The 27,193-nt window shown below is 37.3% G+C and overlaps 1 long non-coding RNA gene and 1 pseudogene across 1 annotated transcript in view; both read right to left on the bottom strand.

Moving 5' to 3' along the window:
• LOC133092365 (uncharacterized) overlaps positions 1-27,193 on the bottom strand; it is a 105,530-nt gene that overhangs the window by 68,125 nt on the left and 10,212 nt on the right. The window contains exon 2 of the long non-coding RNA XR_009701045.1: positions 11,251-11,390. This is a non-coding gene — a long non-coding RNA (uncharacterized LOC133092365). The remainder of the gene's footprint in view (positions 1-11,250; positions 11,391-27,193) is intronic.
• On the bottom strand, positions 14,576-15,877 carry LOC133092487 (eukaryotic peptide chain release factor subunit 1-like; annotated as a pseudogene).

Raw genomic sequence — 27,193 nt, 5'->3', positions numbered from 1 at the left:
ATATGTGTAGTCTTTTGGGGTACTGGCTTTGAGGTGGGCAGCCTCCTTTAGATACTCTAATTTTAGCAGACCCTTAGCTAAGTTTCTGCCTTCTTGCTGCATGAGTTGATCAAATCATAGCTCAGTTGTATAGTTTATTTTATCCTGGATGGATAAAGGGCTTCTGGGCCAAAATAGGCTTTGAGTGCCCTACTTAACAGGTTCTGTGGGTTCTTGTTGGCTCATATGTTTTGAGCTGATAATTCTTTACTATATTGTAAGCTCTTCAATATTAATAAACTATTTTACTCAGTGTTTTTCCTTGTTTTTAGCATGAGGGGTGTGTGTGTGTGTGTGTGTGTGTGTGTGCAAATAGTTTAGACTGCCATGACTAAACAATGGAAATCTAAAGTCTTCTTTTAAGCATGTTAAATTAGGTTTAGGAAAAGATGAAACTCTTCATGCAACAATGAGGGTTGACAATCACATGCTCCTAAGCTGTCATTCTGTATTATAAACTGGTGATGCACTTCTGGCTATGTTCCCTTAAAATGACTTTTTTGGGGGGACATTTTTAACTATAACCATAGTGAAAAGGAAGAGAGTCTGAAAAATCCAAGATAAGGCTAGAAGTAAAATAAGATCAACCATTTTTAAAATATTCTAGTATGATATTGGATTCATAAATAAGAGTGTAAATAGCTCTTTAGAACCAGAAGCCACTGCCCCCTTTGTCTAACACTGAATATATAGGTTTGAATAACTGTTTTTTGTTTGTTTGTTTTGTTTTGTTTTCGGCTGCACTGTGCATCTTGTGGGATCTCAGTTCCCTGATTAGGGATTGAACCCAGGAACCCGGGCCCTGTCAGTGAAAGGCCGGAATCCTAACCACTAGGCCACCAGGGAGCTCTGAATCTATAGGCTTGAAACCCAAGTGGTTAGTGAGCTCTGCCACTCTAATGCAAGTGTGTGTTCCATGACCTCAGAGTAGAAAAAGAGTCCACATTAAATGACTGCTGCATGGAAATCTGTATCATTCAGTCCTTTTTCTGTGAGTTGGATAATTTAATTTGAAACATAATAATTTCATTTATGTATATTTATGTATATATATATATATGAAATATATGTATAGTACTATTGCTTATAACTATCAGAAAGAAGCTGCTTTTGGTAACTTGTGGAACACGTCTGACTCTCATAGTTTTGCTCTTAATTAATTTGTACTTAGTGAAGAATTTGGCAAAGAGCTACAAAAAAAGCTAATATAATAATTGAAGTAAAACATTACAACTCAGGGGAAAATGTTAAAGAAACTAGGGGTTATTTGGAGGAAGAGGTGAGTGAGGGGAAGAAACATTCATCTGAGAAGAGACAGATGAATGTTCTTCTTCTAATGCAGTAGTTCTTCAACTTGGCCCCATATCGTAATCACCAGGGAAACTTAAAAAATATATCGATGGTTTGGTCCCGTCCCCAAAGCTTCTGGTGTAACTGGTGTAGGATATGACTTGGGCATCAAAATTATGAAAAAGCTCTCCATATGATTCTAAGGTGCAGGGAATTATTCACTATAAAATTACTTTAGGAAGCAAATTCCTGTAGTGCAATGACTCAAGTTGTAAACTTAAGTACAACTGTTCTGATACTCAGATCTACCATGAAGAAGAGAATACTGGAAGATGAGATGTCTACATTTCCGCTATGAACAGAACAAAAGACATAGTGTCTCAACTGCAGCAAGAGAAATTTTGATTGGAAAAAAAAAAAAAAGAAAATACTTCCTTAGAGTATTCTGGAGATTCTGGAATGGCTAACAGAGGCATATTGTAGTATCTTATTACTTGATCACATTAACTGGAGGCAGCTCTGCCTCAGACTCTAAACTCAGACAGAGATGAACTTGAATTCCTACTCCTAGACTTACTACGTGTTCAACCCTTGGGAAAACTAAACTCTCCATGCCTTAGCTTCATCATTCATTCAATCGTGAAACAATACCAGGCAGGTACTGCACAAGGTACTTGGGGACACAGCAGTGAACCAAAGTGAGTCAAATGGGATGACACATCTGCCTTATCAAGTTATTTGTACAGATGACATAAGAAAAAAATGTAAGTGATTACCAGAGTTCCTGGTTATGAGTATTATTATTAACATTGTGTTTTGTCTCAAAGGAATGAGTGGCATTAGATTGGAGTTAAAATCAGTAGGAATTTTTATTAATAGTTTGTAACAATGGTTGTAAGTTTTGCTACCTTCTGTACTTCAAATAGAGCTTAAAAAACAAAGTAAAGTTACCCCATTCCTAAAACAAACAAACAATGACAACAAACTCGAAAGTCTATGCTCTGTCCTGAGACACTGAGCAATCAAACTGGCTCAGAGTCACATTGGAAGCCATCCACATTATGTTAACCTCGGGGTGTAATGAATCACTGCATTCCTCAATTTCCTTTCATTTCAAAGGAAAGAGAGTGTTACTGATAAAAAGAAATAAAAACCATTTGTGTGAACTGTACATCCCCAAAGCCTTAGCACATAAATGTGGAATAGAATAATTAATTTAGGAACAGTTTGTCTACCTCATTAAAATGTAGAGAATCCTCCTTAAAAAGGATGGTCTTTGAATAGAGTAAAAACTGAAAGCAGAAAAGGGCTGCAACATCTATGTTGCCCCTTGAGATGTGAGCAACATACGTATAATTGAATGGAATTTGAGAATACAAATCTGTTACAGAAAGGCAACAGGTATCTATAGAGATCTTCAGTAGCTGCAATCACTGCAAACCCAAATGTAAACCACTTACACGTATGGAAATCTATCACATAGTTGGACATTTAAACTTGCACGTAAAATCTGTCCTAGAGCTATTAATCCTCAGCCTGAACACTTTTAAGCCCATGTTTTACACTGCAGAGATTAGATCTGAGTTGCTCAGGATAATAGAGATGGTCTGCATTAGGAAGTCATATTTCCTCTTTGAAAATCTGTTTTAAAGCTGCTTATGTTATAGCAGTACTATTTATAATTGCCAAGTCATGGAACCAACCTAAGTGTCCATCAACAGATGAATGGATGGAGACGATGTATTATATATATATAATGGAATACTAGTCAGCCATAAAAAGGAATGAAAATTTGCCATTTGCAGCAACTTGGATGGACTTGGAAGGCATTATGCTAACTGAAATAAGTCAGACACAGAAAGACAAATCCTGTATGATATCACTTATATGTGGAACCTAAAAAAATATAACAAGCTAGAGAGTATAACAAAAAAGCAGCAGACTCACAGATATAGAGAACAAACTAGTGGTTACTGGTAGGGAGAAGGGGGAGGGGAAAAATGAGGGTAAGAGATTAAGAGGTACAAACTATTGGGTGTAAGATAGGCCACAAGGATGCATTGTACAACAGGGGGAATAGAGCCAATGTTTTGGAATAACTGTAAATGGACCATAACCTTTAAAAGTTGTATAAAAAAAGTTTCATGGATGGAAAGCAAAAAAAAAAAAGCTGCTTATGTTACTCATCGGGGTTAGAAATTAATTTTTTCAAAGACTGTTTACATCAGTGACAAATTTTGCTGAATTCAGTTTACTGGAATGGAAATTGTAAAAAAAAAAAAAAAAAAAAGATAATAATAATAAAGGAGGGAAGACTGATATGTCAACTGAATGAAATTATATTTGGACCAAGTTTCCCTAATATATTCTGTTGAAAAATGCTTAAAAATGAGAAACAAATAACTGACCATATTTGCTAACATGGAATTACACAAATGTTGTTGAGCCCAAGTTTAGATAGTCTGACAGCTGTGCCCCCGCTGGCTGCCCAGGCTCACTGGCAATGTGCTTTATTACTCTGCGTTCCCCGAGGCCAGTGTCTTCTGAGTGTTCTTGCTTCATGAACTGTCATCCTGACTCCCTACTTGGACAAGATAACTTCTGTTTCCTTCCTATTCTTCACACTTGACCTCCTGAAGCCTTACTCAGTTATTCTTTTTCTGTTTGTATAAACAAATCAGACTAGGACAAAAAGAAACAAAGGATATCGCTGTTTTTTTAAATGAAAATATGTCCATTTTTTTCTCCCATTTTATCAACTGCCTTGAAAGATAATGGGATAAACTTTTCAGGGCATAATATTGTACACTATGATTATATGTTTACTCAATCAGTCAGTAAGTATTTATTGGAAATCTTTGAATAAGGTGTTATAGTACATGCTGAATTTAAACTCCAGGAATTTTCTTATTTGGATTTTAACATTCTTCCATTAGGAATTAGGATTTTAGTGAGAAATGCAGAACACACACAGACACATTCACAATCTCTCTGTGTTCTGTTTTCTTTCTTTCTTTTTTTTTAAATTTAATTTAATTTTTTTAATACAGCAGGTTCTTACTAGCTATCTATTTTATACATATTAGTGTACATATGTCAATCCCAATCTCCCAATTCATCCCACCACCCCACCCAACCCTGCTTTCCCCCTTGGTGTCCATACATTTGTCCTCTACATCTGTGTCTCCGATTCTGCCTTGCAAACCGGTTCATCTGTACCATTTTTCTAGATTCCTTGTATATGTGTTAATATATGACATTTATTTTTCTCTTTCTGACTTACTTCACTCTGCATTACAGTCTCTAGGTTCATCCACGTCTCTACAAATGACCCAGTTTCATTCCTTTTTTATGGCTGAGTAATATTCCATTGTATATATGTACCACATCTTCTTTATCCTTTCATCTGTCGATGGGCATTTAGGTTGCTTCCATGACCTGGTTATTGTAAATAGTGCTGCAATGAACATTGGAGTGCATACGTATTTTTGAATTATGGTTTTCTCTGGGTATACGCCCAGTAGTGGGATTGCTGCATCATACGGTAATTCTATTTTTAGTTTTTAAAGGAACCTCCATACTGTTGTCCATAGTGGCTGTATCAATTTACATTCCCACTAACAGTGCAAAGGTGTTCCATTTTCTCCACACCCTCTCCAGCATTAATTGTTTGTAGATTTTTTGATGATGGCCATTCTGACCAGTGTGATGTGATACCTCACTGTAGTTTTGATTTACATTTCTCTAATAATTAGTGATGTTGAGCATCTTTTCATGTGCTATTTGGCCATCTGTACGTCTTCTTTGGAGAAATGTCTATTTAGGTCTACTGCCCATTTTTTTGATTGGGTTGTTTGTTTCTTTAATATTGAGCTGCATGTGTCAATTATATGTTTTGGAGATTAATCCTTTCTCCATTGATTCATTTGCAATATTTTCTCCCATTTCTGAGGGTTGTCTATTCGTCTTGTTTATAGTTTCCTTTGCTGTGCAAAAGCTTTTGTTTCATTAGGTCCCATTTGTTTATTTTTGTTTTTATTTCCATTACTCTAGAAGGGGGGTCAAAAATGATCTTGATGTGATTTATGTCAAAGAGTGTTCTTCCTATGTTTTCCACTAAGAGTTTTACAGTGTTCATTCTTACATTTAGGTCTTTAATCCATTTTGAGTTTATTTTTGTGTATGGTGTTAGGGAGTGTTCTAATTTCATTCTTTTACATGTAATTGTCCAGTTTTCCCAGCACCACTTATTGAAGAGACTCTCTTTTCTCCGTTGTATATCCTTACCTCCTTTGTCATAGGTTAGTTGACCATAGGTGCCTGGGTTTATCTCTGGGCTTTCTATCCCGTTCCGTTGATCTATATTTCTGTTTTTGTGCCAGTACCATACTGTCTTGATTACTGTAGCTTTGTAGTATAGTCTGAAGTGAGGGAGTCTGATTCCTCCAGCTCCGTTTTTTTCCCTCAAGATTGCTTTGGTTATTCGGGGTCTTTTGTGTCTCCATACATATTTTAAGATTTTTTGTTCTAGTTCTGTACAAAATGCCATTGGTAATTTGATAGGGATTGTACTAAATCTGTAGATTGCTTTGGGTAGTACAGTCATTTTCACAATGTTGATTCTTCCAATCCAAGAACATGGTATATCTCTCCATCTGTTTGTGTCATCTTTGATTTCTTTCATCACTGTCTTATAGTTTTTTGAGTACAGGTCTTTTACCTCCTTAGGTAAGTTTATTCCTAGGTATTTTATTCTTTTTGTTGCAATGGTAAATGGGAGTGTTTCCTTAATTTCTCTTTGAGGTTTTGCATTGTTAGTGTATAGGAATGCACGAGATTTCTGTGCATTAATTTTGTATCCTGCAACTTTACCAGATTCACTGATTAGCTCTAGTAGCTTTCTAGTGGCATCTTTAGGATTATCTATGTATAGTATCATGTCATCTGCTAACAGATTTACTTCTTCTTTTGCAATTTGTATTCCTTTTATTTCTTTTTCTTCTCTGATTGTTGCGGCTAGGACTTCCAAAACTGTGTTGAATAATAGTGGCGGGTGTGGACATCCTTGTCTTGTTACTGATCTTAGAGGAAATGCGTTCAGTTTTTCACCATTGAGAATGATGTTTGCTGTGGGTTTGTCATATATGGCCTTTATTATGTTGAGGTAGTTTCCCTCTATGCCTACTTTCTGGAGTTTTTATCATAAATGGTGTTGAATTTTGTCAAAAGCTTTTTCTGCCTCTGTTGAGATTATCCTATGGTTTTTATTTTTCAATTTGTTAATATGGTATATCACATTGATTGATTTGCATATATTGAAGAATCCTTGCATCCCTGGGATAAATCTCACTTGATCATGGTGTATGATCCTTTTATTGTGTTGTTGGATTCTGTTTGCTAGTATTTTGTTGAGGATATTTGCATCTATATTCATCAGTGATATTGGTCTGTAAGTTTCTTTTTTTGTAGTATCTTTGTCTGGTTTTGGTATCAGGGTGATGGTGGCCTCGTAGAATGAGTTTGAGAGTGTTCCTTCCACTACAATTTTTTGCAAGAGTTTGAGAAGGATGGGTGTTAGCTCTTCTCTAAATGTTTGATAGAATTCACCTGTGAAGCCATCTGGTCCTGGACTTTTGTTTGTTAGAAGATTTTAAATCACAGTTTCAATTTCATTACTTGTGATTGTTCTGTTCATATTTTCTATTTCTTCCTGGTTCAGTCTTGGAAGGTTATACCTTTCTAAGAATTTGTCCATTTCTTCCAGGTTGTCCATTTTATTGGCATAGAGTTGCTTGTAGTAGTGTCTTATGATGCTTTGTATTTCTGCGGTGTCCGTTGTAACTTCTCCTTTTTCATTTCTAATTCTGTTGATTTGAGTCCTCTCCCTCTTTTTCTTGATGAGTCTGGTTAAAGGTTTATCAATTTTGTTTATCTTCTCAAAGAACCAGCTTTTAGTTTTATTGATCTTTGCTATTGTTTTCTTTGTTTCTATTTCTTTTATTTCTGCTCTGATCTTTATGATTTCTTTCCTTTTCCTAACTTTGGGGTTTTTTTTTTTTTCTTCTTTCTCTAGTTCCTTTAGGTGTAAAGTTAGATTGTTTATTTGAGATTTTTCTTGTTTCTTGAGGTAGGATTGTATAGCTGTAAACTTCCCTCTTAGAACTGCTTCTGCTGCATCCCATAGGTTTTGGAGCATAATGTTTTCATTGTCATTTGTCTCTAGCTATTTTTTGATTTCCTCTTTGATTTCTTCAGTGATCTCTTGGTTACTTAGTAATGTATGGTTTAGCCTCCATGTGTTTGTGTTTTTAAGTTTTTTTCCCCTGTAATTAATTTCTAATCTCATAGCATTGTGGTCAGAAAAGATGCTTGATATGATTTCAATTTTCTTAAATTTACTGAGGCTTGATTTGTGACCCAAGATGTAATCTATCCCAGAGAATGTTCTGTGTGCACTTGAGAAGAAAGTGTAATCTGCTATTTTCAGATGGAATGTCCTATAAATATCAATTAAATCTATCTGGTCTATTGTGTCATTTAAAGCTTGTGTTTCCTTATTAATTTTCTGTCTGGATGATGTGTCCACTGGTGTAAGTGAGGTGTTAAAGTCCCCCACTATTATTGTGTTACTGTCAATTTCCTCTTTTATAGCTGTTAACATTTGCCTTATGTATCGAGGTGCTCCTATGTTGGGTGAATATATATTTATAATTGTTATATCTTCTTCTTGGATTGATCCCTTGATCATTATGTAGTGTCCTTCCTTGTCTCTTGTAACATTCTTTATTTTAAAGTCTATTTTATCTGATACAAGTGTTGCTACTCCAGCTTTCTTTTGCTATCCATTTGCATGGAACATCTTTTTCTGTCCCCTAACTTTCAGTCTGTATGTGTCCCTAGGTCTAAAGTGGGTCTCTTGTAGACAGCATATATATGGGTCTTGTTTTTGTATCCATTCTGTGAGCCTGTGTCTTTTGGTTGGAGCATTTAATCCATTCACATTCAAGGTAATTATTGATATGTATGTTCCTATTACCATTTTCTTAATTGTTTTGGGTTTGTTTTTGTACGTCCTTTTGTTCTGTTGTATTTCCCACTTATAAAAGTTCCTTTAGCATTTGTTGTAGAGCTGGTTTGGTGGTGCTGAATTCTCTTAGCTTTTGCTTGTCTCTAAAGCTTTTGATTTCTCTGTCGAATCTGAATGAAATCCTTGCTGGGTAGAGTAATCTTGGTTGTAGGTTCTTCCCTTTCATCACTTTAAACATATTGTGCCAATCTGTTCTGGCTTGTAGAATTTCTGCTGAGAAATCAACTGTTAACCTTACGGGAGTTCCCTTGTATGTTATTTGTCATTTTTCCCTTGTTGCTTTTAATAATTTTTCTTTGTCTTTAATTTTTGCCTATTTGATTACTATGTGTCTCGGCATGTTTCTCCTTGGGTTTATCCTGCCTGGATCTCTCTGTGCTTCCTGGACTTGGGTGGCTATTTCCTTTTGCATGTTAAGGAAGTTTTCAACTATAATCTCTTCAAATATTTTCTCAGGTCCTTCCTCTCTTTCTTCTCCTTCTGGGACCCCTATAATGTGAATGTTGGTGCACTTAATATTGCCCCAGAGGTCTCTTAGGCTGTCTTCATTTCTTTGCATTATTTTTTCTTTATTCTGTTCTGTGTCAGTGAATTCCACCATTCTGTCTTCCAGGGCACTTAACCGTTCTTCTGCCTCAGTTATTCTCCTATTGATTCCTTCTAGTGTCTTTTTCATTTCAGTTATTGTATTGTTCATCTTTGTTTGTTTGTTCTTTAATTCTTCTAGGTGTTTGTTCTTTAATTCTTTTAGGTCTTTGTTAAACGTTTCTTGCATCTTCTCGATATTTGCCTCCATTCTTTTTCCGAGGTCCTGGATCATGGTCACTATCATTATTCTGAATTCTTTTTCTGGAAGACTGCCTATGTCTACTTCATTTCATTGTTTTTCTGGGGTTTTATCTTGTTCCTTCATGTGGTACATAGTCCTCTGCCTTTTCATTTTGTCTATCTTTCTGTGAATGTGGTTTTCGTTCCACAGGCTGCAAGGACTGTAGTTCTTCTACTTGCTTCTGCTGTCTGCCTTCTTGGGTATTAGGCTATCTAAGAGGCTTATGGAAGCTTCCTCATGGGAGGGACTGGTGGTGAATAGAGCTGGGTGTTGCTCTAGTGGGCAGAGCTCAGTAAAACTTTAATCCACTTGTCTTCTGATGGGTGGGGCTGAGTTCCCTCTCTGTTGGTTGTTTGGCCTGAGGCAACCCAACACTGGAGGCTATAGGCTGTTTGGTGGGGCTAATTCTGGAAGGGCTCATGCCAAGGAGTACTTCCCAGAACTTCTGCTGCCAGTGTCCTTGTCCCCGTGGTGAGCCACAGCCACCCCCTCCCCCCGCCTCAGCAGCAGACCCTCCAACACTAGCAGGTAGGTCTGGTTCAGTCTCCTATGGGGTCACTGCTCCTTCCCCCTGGGTCCTGATGTGCACACTACTTTGTGTGTGTCCTCCAAGAGTGGATTCTCTGTTTCCTCCAGTCCTGTCAAAGCCCTGCAATCAAATACCACTAGCCTTCAAAGTCTGATTATCTAGGAATTCCTCCTCCCATTGCCAGACCCCCAGGTTGGGAAGCCTGATGTGGGGCTCAGAACCTTCACTGCACTGGGTCGACTTCTGTGGTATAATTGTTCTCCAGTTTGTGAGTCACCCACCCAGCCATTATAGGATTTGATTTTACTGTGATTGTGCCCCTCCTACTGTCTCATTATGGCTTCTCCTTTGTCTTTGGATGTGAGGTATCTTTTTTGGTGAGTTCCAGTGTCTTCTTTTTGATGACTGTTCAGCAGTTAGTTGCGATTCTGGTGCTCTCGCAAGAGAGAGCACACACCCTTCTACTCTGCCATCTTGAACCAATATCCCTGTTTTCTTTAAATAAAACATAAATAAATAAAAACATGTTGACCCTAAAGGGACATAAATAAAAATCTGTGCCTCTTCATGGCCTGTTGATACTAAAAGTGGAAAAAAATGAGAAAAAAAAATGAATTGTTTTTGGCTTGGACCTTCTCCCTTTATTTCCCATATCAAATCCAGCCAATACTCCTTGACAGGAGCACAGCAGTGAGAGGGAGTAGGAAAGTGGAAATGTTAGGAATTGATCCAATTAAAAGTGATAGGAGATATGTACCACTTCACATTACATGGCTGATTGCCTTCTTACCCCATTTGACCACAAGTGAAAGCTTTGAGAACTATATCCAGATGCAGTTGCACCTACTTACCAAATCAACAGTGAACACAGCTAACGTTCACTACTGATTTGGTAATTAAGATAGACTTGCAGAGATTCCATTTTAAGACACTTGAATAGCATAGCTGATTTAAGGAAGATAGTGCTTTTAGCAAGGATTGGGGAAAAAATTTCAAGAGTAGCACAGTAATGCTCTAACATATATCAGGTTATATTGTGCCTATCACTGCTGTCATCCTAGTTGTGACTGCTAATAATATCTATAAACAGGTAAATCCAGATTGCATTGTCTTAAATCTCCAGAGCATGAATGGGTCTCCTGCAGAGTCCTCAAATTTAGCAAAGCATCAGTTTCCTTCTTTGCTTCACTGTTTGGTCCACATTCAGATGCTTTAGACTTGTTCAAGAGGCTTCTCATACTTTTTTTTTAATTAAAAAAAAACGTTTTTACAGTAGGTCCTTGTTGGTTATCTATTTTAAATGTAGCACTTCTCATTTTATATTGACTATATTCAATGCTGTGTAGTCACAGAAATTAGGCCTCAAGAGACTTGGATTCTGGTGTTTCATTCTTGGAATGAGACATAAAATTAATTTAGGCCAACACCCTCATTTTACAGTAGATGAAAGGAAAACATGAGAGGAGAGTGACTTACCCAAGGGCAGCCAACTGGGTAAACTCAGAGGAAACTCTCCTAGCCTTCCTTCAGTGCTCCTCACTCTACTAGGCGGCTTCTCTTCCCTCAACTTCTTGGTGACTCCACCTGTCACAGAATCAAAGACTCAGCTTCCCCACCTGTGAAATAGAAATGACAGGTATTTTGCAGCACTGTCGTAAATAGAAAATAGTTTTGAATGTCCACTGAGTAGTATACTACCTCAAGTATTCCATACATTCATTTCTCATCCTGCAAAAGGGATCAACCATGTTCACTGCAGCCGAAGTAGAGAGCCTGTACCAGAGTAGGCCTTTCAGAAATTGTCACATTTTCAAGTTGTGAACAATTTTTTGCTAATGAATCTGATGGATCGGAATAGAATCGAGTTTATTTTGCATTACATGGTAATGAATTGTCATATTTTTCATGTATTTTGCCTAATTAAAAAAAAATGTTTTTGAGTGTAGTCTGAGTATGGCTGAAATATGTAAGTACATTAACAGGGTTTTGGCAGCTTCTCTGATGTAATCAGCTTGATCTTTGGCAGCATAAGGGGCATGGCAGGTTGGAGCAATGGACTGTAGACACAAGTCCTGGGTGTTTGTTTTGGCTACTGTAGTGTGACTTTGGCTACATTTTTAAACTGCCTTCATACTCCATTTCTTTTCGTATGAAGTGCAGACAGAGATGGATGATTTCTAAATTCTTTTCTAATTCTAAGATACAGACAAATCTCAGCTATTGTAATCATAAAGAGAACAAATGTTTGTGGAGTAGTATGGCATTTTCTGTGAAAATAGATTGTCTAATACTTTTTTGAATTAAAGTTACTAAAAATCGAAGCGAAAGAGCAGAAAGCTTTAAATTAGTGGCAGAGGGCCTTCTCTGACAATAAAATGTACTTGCTGGAAATTTACAGTAGCTGTAAAATGAAAACAACTATTAAATCAAAATTGACTTAGTACATTCAGAGACACAAGAATAAAACCTATTAACAGCTCAACAGAATTTAATTGAACACTATGAGTAATAAAAGAGAGGTCCAGTGGTGAATGCAGAGAACACTTATGGATGATTCTGAGTTGCAATATTTGACTTTCTGGGAGAATGAAGAGCTGCGTTCCAACCGTGTAGTTGCTGAGTTGATTAAAGAAGCTAAATTTACATTGGCATGGAGATGTAAATGTATCATTGTGGTTTTCTCTCCCAGAATGTCTGAGACAGCCTGACACTGTCTGGAGAAGATTAGAATGAGCTCCCATCCAACACCTGGCTCCCAGGGGCCCCTCCCTACCCAGACCACTAACTGGGTATCTCCACCTGTGTCTGGCTCTGCGATGTCCAGCACATGGAGGCAGGGAGGGAGACCAGAAAGCCCATTTGGTGTCGGGTAGACTTGAGATTTTGAATTCTGACTCTGGCTACTTGAGTGACTCACTTAACTTGTCCAAGCCTGTTTCTCCACCTTCAAAATGAGTTTAATAAATAGCAACTGTTACATTGTTCTGACTTATATTTTTGGCTTAGTCTTTGCTGGGATTTACATTCCAAGCGGAGTTTTACTAGCTTTTATACCAGGTTGCATGCTTCTGGATTTTGTTTGTGGAATAGATACCCCTGCCTTGTACCTAAATGATGTCCCTATTCTTTGACTATAGCTCTGTACCCAGTTCCATTTCTTATTTCTCAACACCTATGTGTGTAACCATACACATAATATGGCCGGGCAAAACAGAATAAGCCTTCAAATGAATGACAGATATTTCCAAATAAAACATGAGTAGTATAAAATCAATGATTTCTTTCTTAACTAATAAAATCCAAGTGTTCAGATCAATTGATTCTTAAATCTAACCAGGTTGTTTGCCTAGTATAAGTCTTAATATTGCAACCACCTCCCTCTCCAAACTTTTGAAAAGAAATCACACCTCTTAATATTTTATCTATTGCTCAGATAAGCAAATACCTGATCACTTTCATAAGTCACTAAAGGTTCATCCTAGCTGCTTCCTCATTCCTCTGTGCTGTTTCCTTTTGCCCTTTGTGGGGGAGCTGCAGGGAAATAGCCCTAGAATGGGACATTGCTCATGTTTATGAAGCTTTTCCTTCTTATGGGATCACAGAAGAGTAATACATTATGATGATGATGATTTTTTTTTATTGGAGTATAGTTGATTTACAATGTTGTGTTGCTTTCTGCTGTATGGCAAAGTGAATCAGTTATACATATACCTATATCCACTCTTTTTTAGATTATTTTCCCATGTAGGTCATTACAGAATATTGAGTAGAGTTCCCTGTGCTCTACAGTTAGTATCCTTAAATAAGACAGACTAAACCCACTGAATATTTTCTAAAAGATAGATTGTTTGCATTGAGGTAAAATGAGCAGATCTACTAATTCCTTGGCTGACGGCCCTCTTGTTTAGGAAACCCACATGCTTGCTCTAAAAAAAAGCAAAAGAGAAATTTTCACTTTTGTACACCAAATAAAACAAAATGAAATGGCAATTGGATTTTGCTGTGGACCCACAATCTTTGCTTGAGAGAGAGTCTCAAAAAGCAGAAGAGCACGTTCTTACATTTGCTGAAACCAGCTCATCCTGAAGAATCTGAACTAGAAGATGAGAGCAACCCCTTTCTCACTGAGGGAGCAAAGTCAGCTCAGGGGCCCTGCAAGAGTCAGACGCCCAAATGTTCCCATCTTAGGAAGAGGATTGGGGTTCAGAGTGAGGACCACAGAAGCTGGTGAGACTCTTTAACTGGTTTGGATGTCTTGATGTCAAGAAATACCAGTTGCCATAAGAAAAAGTACGCATATGGTCCTGCCCAGAGATAGAGGAGGGCTCAAATGTTGAAGACTTTGAAAAAATGCACATTCAGCATTGTTATAGTAAAATCCTGGGACACACCTTTTCATGTTAGATAGTAAACATTTTGTTTTTAAATTTGGGCTCACCGCTGCCTCTAAAATAGTCTCCTCTTATATAGTAGGAGCTCACATATCTATTAGAGATATTTCTTTAAAATTCTCCTACCCAGAAGATATTCAAGTGTTTTGAAAAGAAACACCCCTTATGGAATGGCAAGAAAACGAATATTTCTGGCAACTCTCTTTTGCCCTTTTCCTTACCTCCTTCATTCTGATACATATACCTGTTGAAAATCTTGCTTGCCATGATAGATAATAATTTTGAATGATCTCTTAAAACCTGGAGTTAAAAAATACTATCCGCAAACACCTATTAACATCTCTCTAAAATTTCACTCTCCATTGAACTAAAGGAGCAATATATTTTTGCCCAAATAATCTGTTATGGATTCATGGTAGTAACCATGTGGTTTCCATTCTCAGCTGGACAATCAACATTTCTTCAATAATTCTTTCTCTTTTGTTAATCAGATCAATTCCACCAAATCCTTTCACAAACTGGAATCCTTCTTGTGATTTATCTGTGACAATTTCCAATGTAGCTCCAATTTTTTTATAGTTGTTAGCAAACCATTCCAGCAGGGGCATGCTCTCAATCAGTTCATGTTCTTGTCCTGTCTCTTTGTCTGTAAAATGAGATTTATCCTTCTCTTGTTCTGGAGTTAGAGAATTTTCTCCTCTTCTGTGGCTTGGCAATGAAGAATATATCTCATTATATCCAGATTTCCATAGACTATTAGAATCTCTACAGCTCCCACATCTAAAGCCTTTAGTGTATCTTCAACTCCAAAACAGTACTTGCCCGTGTCCTGACTGATTTCATCAAAGTATTGCCCTATTAACTTCTTCTCTTGAATGAACTTCATGTTGGAGAGGACTTCGGTAGATAACTCGATATCTTGGTTGAATCCATTTTCACCACCATAAGATATATCAGCTAATTTGAAAACTTTTGATTGCAACCTCTGATCAAACATGTCAGATTGACTTAGTTCATTTTTAAAGTCAGCTGATCCAGCTAAAATGAGACCAGCCACACTCACTTTGTCTCCAGAAATAAACAGCTGCACAGTAGTCTCAGCTACTTTCCCAACATAGTTATGTCGCTTTTCCATTCTTAAATGGGCAAAACGCAAGGCTGACTGACCTCCTCTACCATGTTTCTTTGGGAGATCCACAGTGAGTTTGTGCAGGACTTCTCTTGTATTTCCTTGGAGTGTGCCAAAAAGTGCCCCACTACCATCTATTACAATAAGCCAAACTTTGCTGTCATCTGAAAGTAGTGTTATAAGAGCCTCTGTATGGAATTTGTCACACAAATACAATGACGTATTAATTGGTTTGAAAGATTCAAAGTCAATGTTGACTTTCTTTTCCTTTCCTTCTTCTGTTACAATTGTACCACAGTAAACAACCAGGCCATTTGGCGGTACTTTGTTATAGAGTTTGAGTCTTCGTTGTACAGATGTAATGGCTCCTAGGACCGAAAGGTAGTTTACTCGTGACTTAATGTTAGATGCAGTTCAAACTCATCTGCTAACATTTTTGCCACTCGTGAAATCTGGTCTTTGGGAGGAATGATCAATGATATCATGCTTGTGCCATTGCCGAGGGCCGCCTCCAAGTTTTAATGAGCTTTTTGATATTCCAGAGCTCCACGTTCCTGTCGGCAGCAATGGGGGCATCCGTCATCTTCTCGCCTCCTCCCCCCTAAGGACCCAGTCCTGGGCGGCAGCGGCGGCTCCTCCCCAGCGACGGCTCTCGACAATTTCTAATTTCAGTAATTTTTTTACCTTGCCTTTTGTGACATCATTCACTCATCTTTCCTCCTACTTATGGAAAACTGTTGGAAAAGCATGAACTTTGCCATCAGTTAGACCAAAATTCAAATACTGAAACTTCCACTTACATAGTATATGATCTTTTAAGTTAATGATTTAACTTTTTTTCCCCCACTGTACTCTTTTATGGTTTGAACCACAATTCAAGTCTGAGAATATGTAACTGATAGTGATGCTTATTAGCACTACAATAGAATTCTTGGCAGCAGTAAACAGTAGAGATGGGTCATTTTTTCTTGCCACTTTTTAAATCTTCACCTTGCAATGAGTTATTACTTTCTTTTTATTGAAGTATAATTGACTTACAACATCATATTAGTTTCAGGTGTACAACATAATGATTTCACATTTGTATACATTGTGAAATGATCAACACAGTAAGCCTGAAAAGAAAATCTCTACACAGAGCCAGCTACATGATTTGCAAGGGTCCAGTGTGAAAGGAAAACATGTGGTCCTTGTTCAAAAGATGAGGAAAAAAAGTGACATCAAAGGTACTAAATATAGAGTTTTTCCTTTCTTTCTAAGTCTCTCTCAACCTGTCATGGCGTTTTAGTTGCTATTTAATGTTGAACTCTTGGCATGGGAATACTCATTGGGTACAGATGCTCACAGGTGCCCCGTGATTTGGTGGGTGCACAAAATCCACCACTGCACAGCACCACGTCCCAACTGCAGGCAGGGAGATAAATCCTCCCTTCCCATGACCTGCCACCCCAACTCAGTATGGACTGGAGATGGCCAAAGATAACAGCCTACCTGGATAAGTCCATTATCAGGATGGAGAGGGCAAGAAGCTCACCTTTGCCTAGTGACCCGCTGAACAAACATATAGAGGCACTGCCTGCCCATGGAAGGGACAGCCACTGCCAAGTCTGCCCTGAGATGCTGCAGGGTGCCTGTATCACCTGGACCCTACCCACATCCACATTCAGGCCCCCAGAAGAGGCAGGGTACAACAGCGGTTGCTGGGTAGAGAAAAGGAACAAGAGAAATGGGGAGATGGGTGCCATGGTGGCAGGGACGGGCTGTGGAGAACATATCCAGGGAGGGTGGGAGGCAGTGGGAATCCGGGCTGCCTATGAGCGGGACCGCCTGTGAGCTGAGGCTCCAAGCCTGCAATACATGCAGAGAGCATTAAACCCCAAACACAGGGCCCTTCTGAGCTTGGGGCCCTGTGTGACCACACTGGTCCAACCTGCATGAAGCCCACCTTGTCTGTGAACAAATGTGTTTTCTGTTAATCTGGCCAGTGGGAGCTCAGCATCACTGTAATGTCGAGCATGTTTCTCAAGCATTTTCACCAACAGAACGATGGATATCTAACTCAGAATCCCCATAGGATAACCACATCATCCTCTCATCCTCCCACTCATCCTCTCCTGCTTTCCCAACACTACCTATGGCCCTGGGAGCACCAACTACTCTGTGAAACACAGTTTGAAAATTTAAGTAAAAAAAAAGGTTTATTCATATTCAACAGTCTAGGAAAAATTTGGCATTTCATGTTTAATTTGCTTTCATTTTCTATGAAGATTCAAAAGGCAGGCAGCCTGTATTTAATAAGATAAATAATTATTTTAAATATTCCAAAAAGAAAATAATCCATTTGGCCCTATATTTAACTATCAGAGTTGAGTAAAACAATCAATTTTGTGTCGTTGTTTTAAAATCAGGAATCTAACCTGTATTCATTTCCCTTATTACACACCCATCTCCTATTTCTGTTTTCTATTCTTTTGTTACTTTTATCTGAGATTATAGACCCTGATTGTGAATTTTCAACAACTTCAAATTTTAAATACAGGAATATTTTTGAGTTTTCACTTTAAATTTGAGAATTTTCTGAAGACACTTTAAAAAGTTCTTTGCATATTTGTAACTAGTTTCATTGCTCAATACTAACCACTTTGCAAGTACTTCCCCATTTTAGAGACTTTGATCATGATTAAACTCCTAATTGAGTGGAGTACATCCCTGAGGTTTGGTTTTGTTTCTTTCATTCATGAGAGGGGCATGAGTGTTACATTTTTTGGAGCTTTTACACATATAAAAATGTTTTCTGTTACTGTGACTCATGAATAACATCATGGTGTGGTTTTGGATTCCCAATCTTTTAATCTCAGATCTCTATAAACATCATTCTATTCTCTACTGGAATTTAATATTCAAAAGAGCTTCCTACTCTTTATACTTGTAATTTAAAATATTTTATTAATTCTTCCTGGAACATAAGAGATGCTGGTCTTTCCTGCATAGAAAAGTATTCTTCTATTATATCTTTGATTATAGTGTCTCATTCACTTGCTTTGTTTCCTCTTATAGAATATCTTTTTATCAACATAGTAAATCTCTTCTCTCTCTTCTTCGTATATATCACACTTATCATTTTTATTATTTCTCCCCCTTCTCTGGGAGAAATTTTGAAGTTTTTTGCTTACATCACTGATTTGATTTGTTTGGCATCAATCCTGTTCCAACGATTCAGTGAGAATTTTAACCCTGTTATTCCATTTTTAAATTTCTTCAAAGTGTTGTTTTGTTTGTATGTTTGTTTTTAGCTCATCCTGTTCTTATCTTACTCTTTGCAGTATTTTCATTCTAATATGAAGTGAGCTCTATTTAGGCCCAAGGTTTACAGACACATTGCTGGTATAGATGGCCCACCGCCATCCTTGCTGTCACTTGTGTATTTGTCAAAACCATCCTCTTAACTGTATGCAACCCTGGCTCAATTTCTGATACCTCAGAAACATTCATCTGGCTCTGAAATGGAACATTCGGCCCTTACTTTTCAGTGTCTTTACTCTAAGGGGGATAACATATACCCTAAGGCAGCCCTCCATGGTTTAATCAGGTGAGTCCATGAAAAATTGTATTTTGCCAGCAAGCACCACTTCCAGGGCCCTCCCTCCTTCAATTTATACAGCTTTACCTGGAAGGTCATCTCCCTAGGATACATGTCACTCTCCATTTGTCCCTCCCCCGGCCTTGTTATACAAGAGGCACTGCATTGGATGAGAGCAATCTCAGCTGTCTCAAAAGACAGTCAGTAGAGGAAAGTTGCTCAGTTTTCTGATCAATGTAATATCTGTTGCTTTAAAAACAAGTAGTAAAAATGAGTCAAAACTTCTTTCTCCCCTTTTCATTTCCAGCTGCGTCATTCTAATTCAGAGAATAGATTGCATTCAGGTCACTTACAAAGCTTCTTCATCCAATTGCTCCAAGATTTTAAAGTTGATGGAAATATCCTTCAATGTCTGTCATATACATTTGATTCCTCACCTTATTTTTAAAGCTATTGTTAATGCTTGCCTTTCCTTATATTCTGCCTGTAATTTATTTGCGAGTTAGGAGATGAGACGGCCTGTCATGATCTCAGCCCAGAAGTCAGGGTCTTCTAAATGCAGGTGTAATTAACAGGCTAATGAATGTCACAGCCATTTTATTACTTACATGGAAACAATTAACAAAACCAAGTTGAAGCAGTGTTACTGGATGGAAAGAACAGCAGTGTCAGAAAATTTACAGTTACGTTTTTACCCCCATTTATTAATTGTGTGACCTTAAATAAGTCACTTAACCTTCTTGAATCTGTTTATTTTTTCATAAAGGAGCAATATAAATAATGCTTGTTCTAAGGACCCGCAGGGGTGTTGTGAGGACCAAATGGGTGAGCACTTGTCAAAGCCCTTCGTAGTCAATATCACTCTAGACCCAATTATTGCTCTCACTCCCATGACCTTGGCCTCATCAGTGGCACATTGAAGCAGCTGAGCTAACTGAGCTAACAAGTCATAGGAGTGCTTCATTAATATTAATTTCTGACCCTTAGCCGTTACTGAATATAAAAAGTAAATGGTAATTGTGAGTGCTCTAGCCTCTGCCATTAAAGAAAAAGGAAAAACAGATATCTTTTATTGCCAAGTGTTAAAGTTACATGAATTTTACCTACCACTTCCTAGGGTTCCATAAATAGAGGATTTCTTTCATATTTTCTTCCTCATCATCCATAAGAGCATGTGAATTTTCAGACCCTGACTGTACTTACTACCTCTTAGCTGCGTAAAGGATAAACCAAATGAGACCAGAGTCACAGATAAACTTTTGCTGTTATTATATTAGATTAGAATAAAAGTGTAGACAATTAACATTGGAAAGTATTATGTAGAAAAGGAAGCAATGAAAGATTGGTCTTTAATTGTGTTTAAGGCTAATTGAAGGCAGAGAATTCTAAATCGAGTTCTAATTTACAGGCTAATAAATGCCACAGACGTTTTGTTATTAACATGAAAATTGGCAAACATATAAGAAGAGACTAGTTTGGAATATGGCAATTCTAAGCACGTGGAAATAGAGCACACATCAATTACATATTTTATTTTTAATCAGTGTATAATGCATTCCCCTAAGAGGAGAGCATAATAAAAACTTCTAGGCTTTTAGCCCTAGTTGCAAGTGCTCATGAATGAAATGGCCAAACTTCATGGCATAGCAAACATTTTTAAAAAGCAAGGACCTGTGTTGGAATATGACAAAACCTTCTCTTTAAGTCTGTAAACCTGTCTTCATTTTCTATGTAATATGACTTTTACCTTCACTTTGCAAATAGGAAAACTAGGCTAAAGAGAAATTGAAGAATACCAGTGTCCTTATCATTTGACAGTTTGCGTTAGTTTTTCATGTCTTTTCTTCTTAATAAATTAATTATGCCTACGGTTCAAGACTATGTCTTACCCATCATAGACCAACACAACCTTGGATATAGTTACTCAGTGTGCACTGCCCCAGAGCTACACCCCTCTGATGCATGTTTCTAACACATTCAAGGAAGGAAATGGTTCACAGCAGGTCTGTGATCTTTCCTCTAACCTCTGAGATTCCTGGAAACATTAACTTAGGAAATCACAAGAGGATATTGCAAATTCTGGAGGTTCCCCAAGACCACCCTCATGTGCAAGGGTTTGTTAGAAGGACTTACAGAACTCAGAAAGGCTGTTATACTCAAGGCTACAGTTTATTATAGCAAAATCAGCAAAGGGAAGGAGCACAGGGGGCAGGTCCCAGGACTGACTGTTCCAAGCATGAGCTTCCAGGTGTCCTCCCCCAGTGGAGTCTGTGGACAGTGCCTGCTTCTCCCAGCAACGATGTGTGACAGTACATACAGAGTGCTGCCAGCCAGGGAAGTTTCCCTAGCCTTGGGTTTGTTTGTTTGTGTTCAGTTTCATTGAGATATAATTGACAAATAAAACTGTAAGATATTTAAAGCCTAAATTGTGATTAATAAAAGAATTTTTCCCATCTAGTTAATTAACGCATCCAACACCTTACATACTTATCTCGTGGTTTTTTTTTTTTTTTTTTTTTTTAGTGAGAACATCTTAAGTTCTGCTTTCTTAGAAAATTTCAATTATACAATACAGTGTTAGAGGGAGAGGTTGGTAAAAGGACACAAACTTATAGCTATAAGATGAATAAGGTCTGAGGATCTAATGTATAACATGGTGACTATAGTTGATAACGCTGTACGGAATAATTGATATTTGCTAAGGGATTCAGAAATTTTTATAGGCGATTAACCACATAGACTTTCTGCCCATGGCTGACCTCAATCTCCAGTCCCTTCATAGGTCAAGCTGATACCACATGGCCCAAGGCCCCCACCATAAATCAAATTGGCATAGACCACCAGCAGTGGCCTAATACCTCCAGTTAAACAGGCAGGACATTCCAAGTTTCCGAGGGCTTAGAGCTTACCTCCTAGGAGCTGGGAACAAAATGCAATGTTAATCATATATATATATTTTGTTGTTGTTGTTGTTTTTTACTCTATCCTTACTGTACTGAGACTACTTGCACTATATCCAAGAAAAATCAGAATTGGTTGAAGTTGTTATGCTGAGATTGTGTAGCAAGTAATTATAGCTGCTACTAACAGGATCAGTTGCACTGGAGTCAGATATAAAAGCTCAAGACATCCCAGAGCTGAAGGCTTCTCCAGGCTGAAGTGGTCCGTGTCTAATCAGTCTATTGTCTTCTGACCACAGCCCCACCCCTGCAAATGAGGAGAGTTTTTGAGGGATATTTGGAAACTATATCTAGTTGGAGCAATGAGACTTCCCCTATGCTATGGCCAGTCAGACTGTAGGTTTTCTATCCCATATCCTTTCTTCTAGCTAGGTGAACTTGGTACTATGGAAAACCTATTGTATCTCGTGAATTTTATTATCAATTCAAACCCAAGACACCTGCTGGTGGTTAAGCAGAGTGGGTTTTGGATTATAAAACTAGTATTATTTGATGCCAACAATATAACTGACCTCTTTAATTTTTCCAACTAATTGTTTTAGTCCCCACCAAACTTTACTAGCCGTAAATACATAATCTCTCTTTTGAGATTTTCCTCACCACTATTCCTGTGTCTGACCTGGTGAATTGTTCAAGATATCTGGAGGCAAACCCAGTCAGTGTCACTGTGGTCCATACTAATCCACCATAAATTTGGGAAGAAGATTTAAATCTAGGACTTCTCCTTTTGAGATTCTTGGGAATTTTATACAAGCCGGTCTATAATGAGGAGAGAAGAAAGAGATTGCTGAGGTACAAGGTGTTGGGAAGAAAATAAAATCTAATGGGATAATGAAGCCTGTGTGAGTAGAGGAGACACATGCAGTGTGTGTGTGTCCCCCATTGTTCCTTGCTGCCCTATTCACAAATAATGTCTGTGATGCCCAATGAGCACAGAGTTCTGTTGGAACCACTATGCTTGGGAGTTCAGTGAGATTTAGTGAGTACAAGGTAAGCATATTCCATCTATGTCTGGGTAAGTTGGGCTCTGACAGTCTCAAGAAGCCATGCTTTCTCTTAGAGCCAAAACTTGCTTGAAAGAAGGCAATAGCATTCTGTGAAGTATATACAAACAGCCAATAAACCCTGTCATTTCCTTTCTTACTAATGTTACTTCCCTGTATTAGCCAACCACTTATGCTGAAAATGATGACATAGAAAGGAAAGGAAAGATAGGGCAATTCATATTTCTTTGCTCTTTAGTTCTATCTTACTCATCAGTAAGCTGAAGGTAGACAGTGTTGATAGAATGGGTGTGTGTCAAGAATTAAAATAAAAACAGTTGAATTACTTTTGTGCAGCATTTCCATTATTATGTTAATAATGAAGTACATATGCAGTAATGATCTGCAAAATACAAATTGTGTAATTTCAGTGATGCTGCATACTAATTATATAGTTTTATATTTCTGTTTAAAACTAACCTTGCACAATATAAAGAGGCTAATTATTTAAACTTAATTTTTATTTACTTAAAAAGACAGTAAAAAGCAAATAAAAAATACATTATGGAGGATTCTGGGAAGATGGCAGAGTAGGAATCACCAGAAATCTGTCCTCCCATCTAGATAACAATTGCACTGCCAGAATCTGTCTGATCTAAATATTTTGGAACTCTGGAGTCCATTGAAGGTTTGTAACTTTCAGGGGAAACCTTGGACAGTAAATTGTGATTAATTTCAGTCAATTTCAACTCTTACAACAATTTCAACTCTTAGCTACCCATCCCCCACACCTCAGCCACAGCTTGCAGGTGCCAGGGTGGGCTATAAGGACCTTGTTCTCCAAATATTGAGGATCTGATCACTTATTGCTGCTTCTGATCCCAGAGGTGCAGACAAAGAAGCAGGAGGTCATTGTTGGTTACACCTCCCCCAATTGTTGCAAGCCCATCCCCCTATGGCTGAAGTCAATTCCAGGAAATTTAATGGGTCTCCTTTTCATTTTCCTATTTTTTCTTTTTTGAGAGCCATATGTTCAGACTAGAACATTCCAAAACAACTGCATGAATGGGGAAAATTAGTAAGTGAGTGTGTATACCCAAGGAAAGGCTCAGAAAATATCTAAGAAGGCTTAGGTTTACAACTCAGGCCGATCCTTTGTATGTATGTAGCCTGTAACAGCAAAAAATAAAGAAAGAAAGAAAAATAATAACAAGAATACAGCACACACTGGGGAAGGGGAAGAATCTGATTTCCAGAGTTACCACATTATTAGATTCAAATGTCTTGTTCTCAACAACAACAAAAAAATTACAAAGCATACAGAGAACAATAAAGTATGATCCATTTAAAGGAAAAGCTACATCAACAGCAACTGTACTTGAAAAAGACCTGATGACAGATCTACTAGACAAAGACTTTAAGACAAGTGTCTTAAAGACGCTCAGAGAACTAAAGGAAGATGTCAAGAAAATAATGGATGAAAAAATATAAATATCAATAAAGGGAAAGAAAATTTAAAATAAATTAAAAAGAATTCCTGGATCTGAAAAAGTATAATAACTGAAATGAAAAAATTATTAGAAGGATACAAAGGCAAATTTGAGCATGTGGAAGAAGGAATCAGTGACCTTGAAGGCAGGACAATGGAAATTATTGAGTCTGATGAGGAGAAAGAGAAAAAAATTAAAGAAAGATAAACAGAGCCTAAGGGACCTGTGGGACACCATCAAGAAGACCAACATATGTATCATGAGAGTTCCAGAAGGAGGAGAGAGAGAGAGAGAGAGCAATAGAAAAACCTAAAATTCACATGGAATCTCAAGGGACCCTGAATAGCCAAAGTGATCTGAAAAAGAAAAAAGAGCTGAAAAACTCACAGTTCCTGATTTCAAAACTTACTATGAAGCTACAGTAATCAGAACAGTGTGGTACTGGCATAAAAACAGATATATAGCCCAATAGAATAGAACAGAAATTCCAGAAAGAAACACTCACATATATTATAAAATAATTTTTGACAAGGATGCCAAGACCATTCAATGGGGAAAGGACAGTCTTTTCAACAAAGAGTGCTGGGAAAATTGGATATCCACATGTAAAAGAATGAAGTTGGACCCTTACTTAACATCATATACACCAAAAATTAACTCTAAATGGATCAAGGCTCTAAATGTAAAGTATAAAACTCTTAGAAGAAAACATCATGACATTGGATTTGACAATAATTTCTTGGATATGATACCAAAGACACAGGCAAGAAAATAAAAAGGAGACCAATTGGACTTCATGAAAATATTTTTAAAATTGTGCATCAAATGACAATACAAACAGAATAAAAAGGCAAACCAGAGAATGGGAGAAAATGTGAAAATCATATATCTGATAAGAGATTAATATCCAGAATATATAGAGAACTCCTAAAACTCAACAACAGAAAAAAGAAACAACCTGATTCAAAAATGAACAAAGGACTTGAACAGACATTTCTTCAAAGAAGATATGTAAATGGTCAATAAGCACATGATAAGATGCTCAATATCACTAATCATTAGAGAAATGCAAATCAAAGCCACAATGAGATACCATCTCTCACCCCTGTTAGGATAGCTACTATCAAAAGAAAAACCAAAACCAAACCAAAACCAAACAGAAAATAACAGGTGTTGGCAAAGATGTGAAGAAATTGGAACCCTTGTGTACTCTTAGTAGGAATGTAAAATGGTACAGCCACAATGGAAAACAGCATGGCAGTTCCTCAAAAAATTAAAAATAGGATTGCCATATGACCCAGCAATTCCACTTCTGGATATATACCCAAAATAATTGAAAGCAGGGTCTTGAAAAGATGTGAATATGTGCAGAATTGTACATTGTACATATGGCAGAATTATTCACAATAACTAAAACCTGGAAGTAACCCAAGTGTCCATCAACAGATGAATGAATAAGCAAAATGTGGTATATACCTACAATAAAATATTATTCAGCCTTAAAAGGGAAGGACATTCTGACATATGCTATAAAATGGATGGACTTTGAGGATATTTTGTTAAGTGAAATAAACCAGTTATAAAAAAGACAAACACTATGTGACTCTATTAATATATTTAGAGTAGTCAAAATTATAGAGACAGAAAGTAAAATGGTGGTTGCCATGGCCTCATGAAAGGCAATATGGGGAGTTATTGCTTAATGGGTGCAGTTTCAGTTTTATAAGATGAAAAGAGTTATAGAGATGGATAATGGTGATGGTTGCACAACATGATGAATGTATTTAATACCATTGAACTGTATACTTAAAATTGTTTAGATGGTAAATTTTTTGTTTTACCACAATTTTTAAAAATTGGCAAAAACCCACTATAACAAATCGAGGGAGACCTTAGAAGAAAAGAAAAAAAATTTTTCTACTTTAGTATCTACAAAGGCACATTATCCTACTTTTTATCAAGTGGCCCTGCATTTTCATTTTGCACTGATCTTGCAAATTATGTTAACCACCCCTGCAATGAAAGTTTTAGTCAGGTATTAAAAAATATTATATGACTGGACCAACTTAAATATAATTGAATTAGCTGACAGAATCCTTCAAGAAGTGCAAGAAAATAGAAACAAGTTTACAAAGATACAATACACTTGGGCTTGCCAGAGTCTTACAACTGAATCAGGCAAGTATGGTGGAGCCAGGACAGTCTTTCTAGCCTCGTACTTATCTTAAACACTATTCATTACACTGATGAAAATTATTTTGGATTAAATCACATCACATATTTTAGGCTAATTTAAAAACCCTCTGGTATAGATTTTGAGAACAATATTTTTAAAGCAACAACATCTGGAGTGTGGATTTCTGATTAGGGCACTTTGAAAGCTAACCAACCAGCCCTAGAGTATAGGTTAAAATTCACTTGCATACACACACGTTCAACCAATTACATTGCTCTGACAGTATAACACCCAGTCCAATCCCTCTCGGAGCTCTAGTACCCTTCCCTTGCAGCCAAACAAGAACTGATTCTCCCCCATTAGCTTTACATATATTTAAATCTATCCCTTCTTTAAAATAAAAAATACTCCCCATCCCTATCTTCACCTCTCTCTGCTGTATGTACACACACACACACACACACACACACACACACACACAAGCAGCTGCCTTGACTCCAAGGTATCACTCTTATTACCACCAAAACTTTTAACTTCTTGGTGCCTTAATTTCCTTACCTATAAAATGAGGACACTAATATTTACACTTAGAGAATTTTATATTCATCTTCCCACTTTCAATTTAAATATTACTCCCCCTGGGAAGCCCTCCCTGATTTAGTTGTCCTTCCTATTTCCCTTATAATACTCTATCTCCCATTTCATATCAT

Source organism: Eubalaena glacialis, chromosome 5 (assembly GCF_028564815.1).
Source record: "Eubalaena glacialis isolate mEubGla1 chromosome 5, mEubGla1.1.hap2.+ XY, whole genome shotgun sequence".
NCBI lineage: Eukaryota > Metazoa > Chordata > Mammalia > Artiodactyla > Balaenidae > Eubalaena > Eubalaena glacialis.
This window is presented reverse-complemented; position numbering and strand designations above follow the sequence as displayed.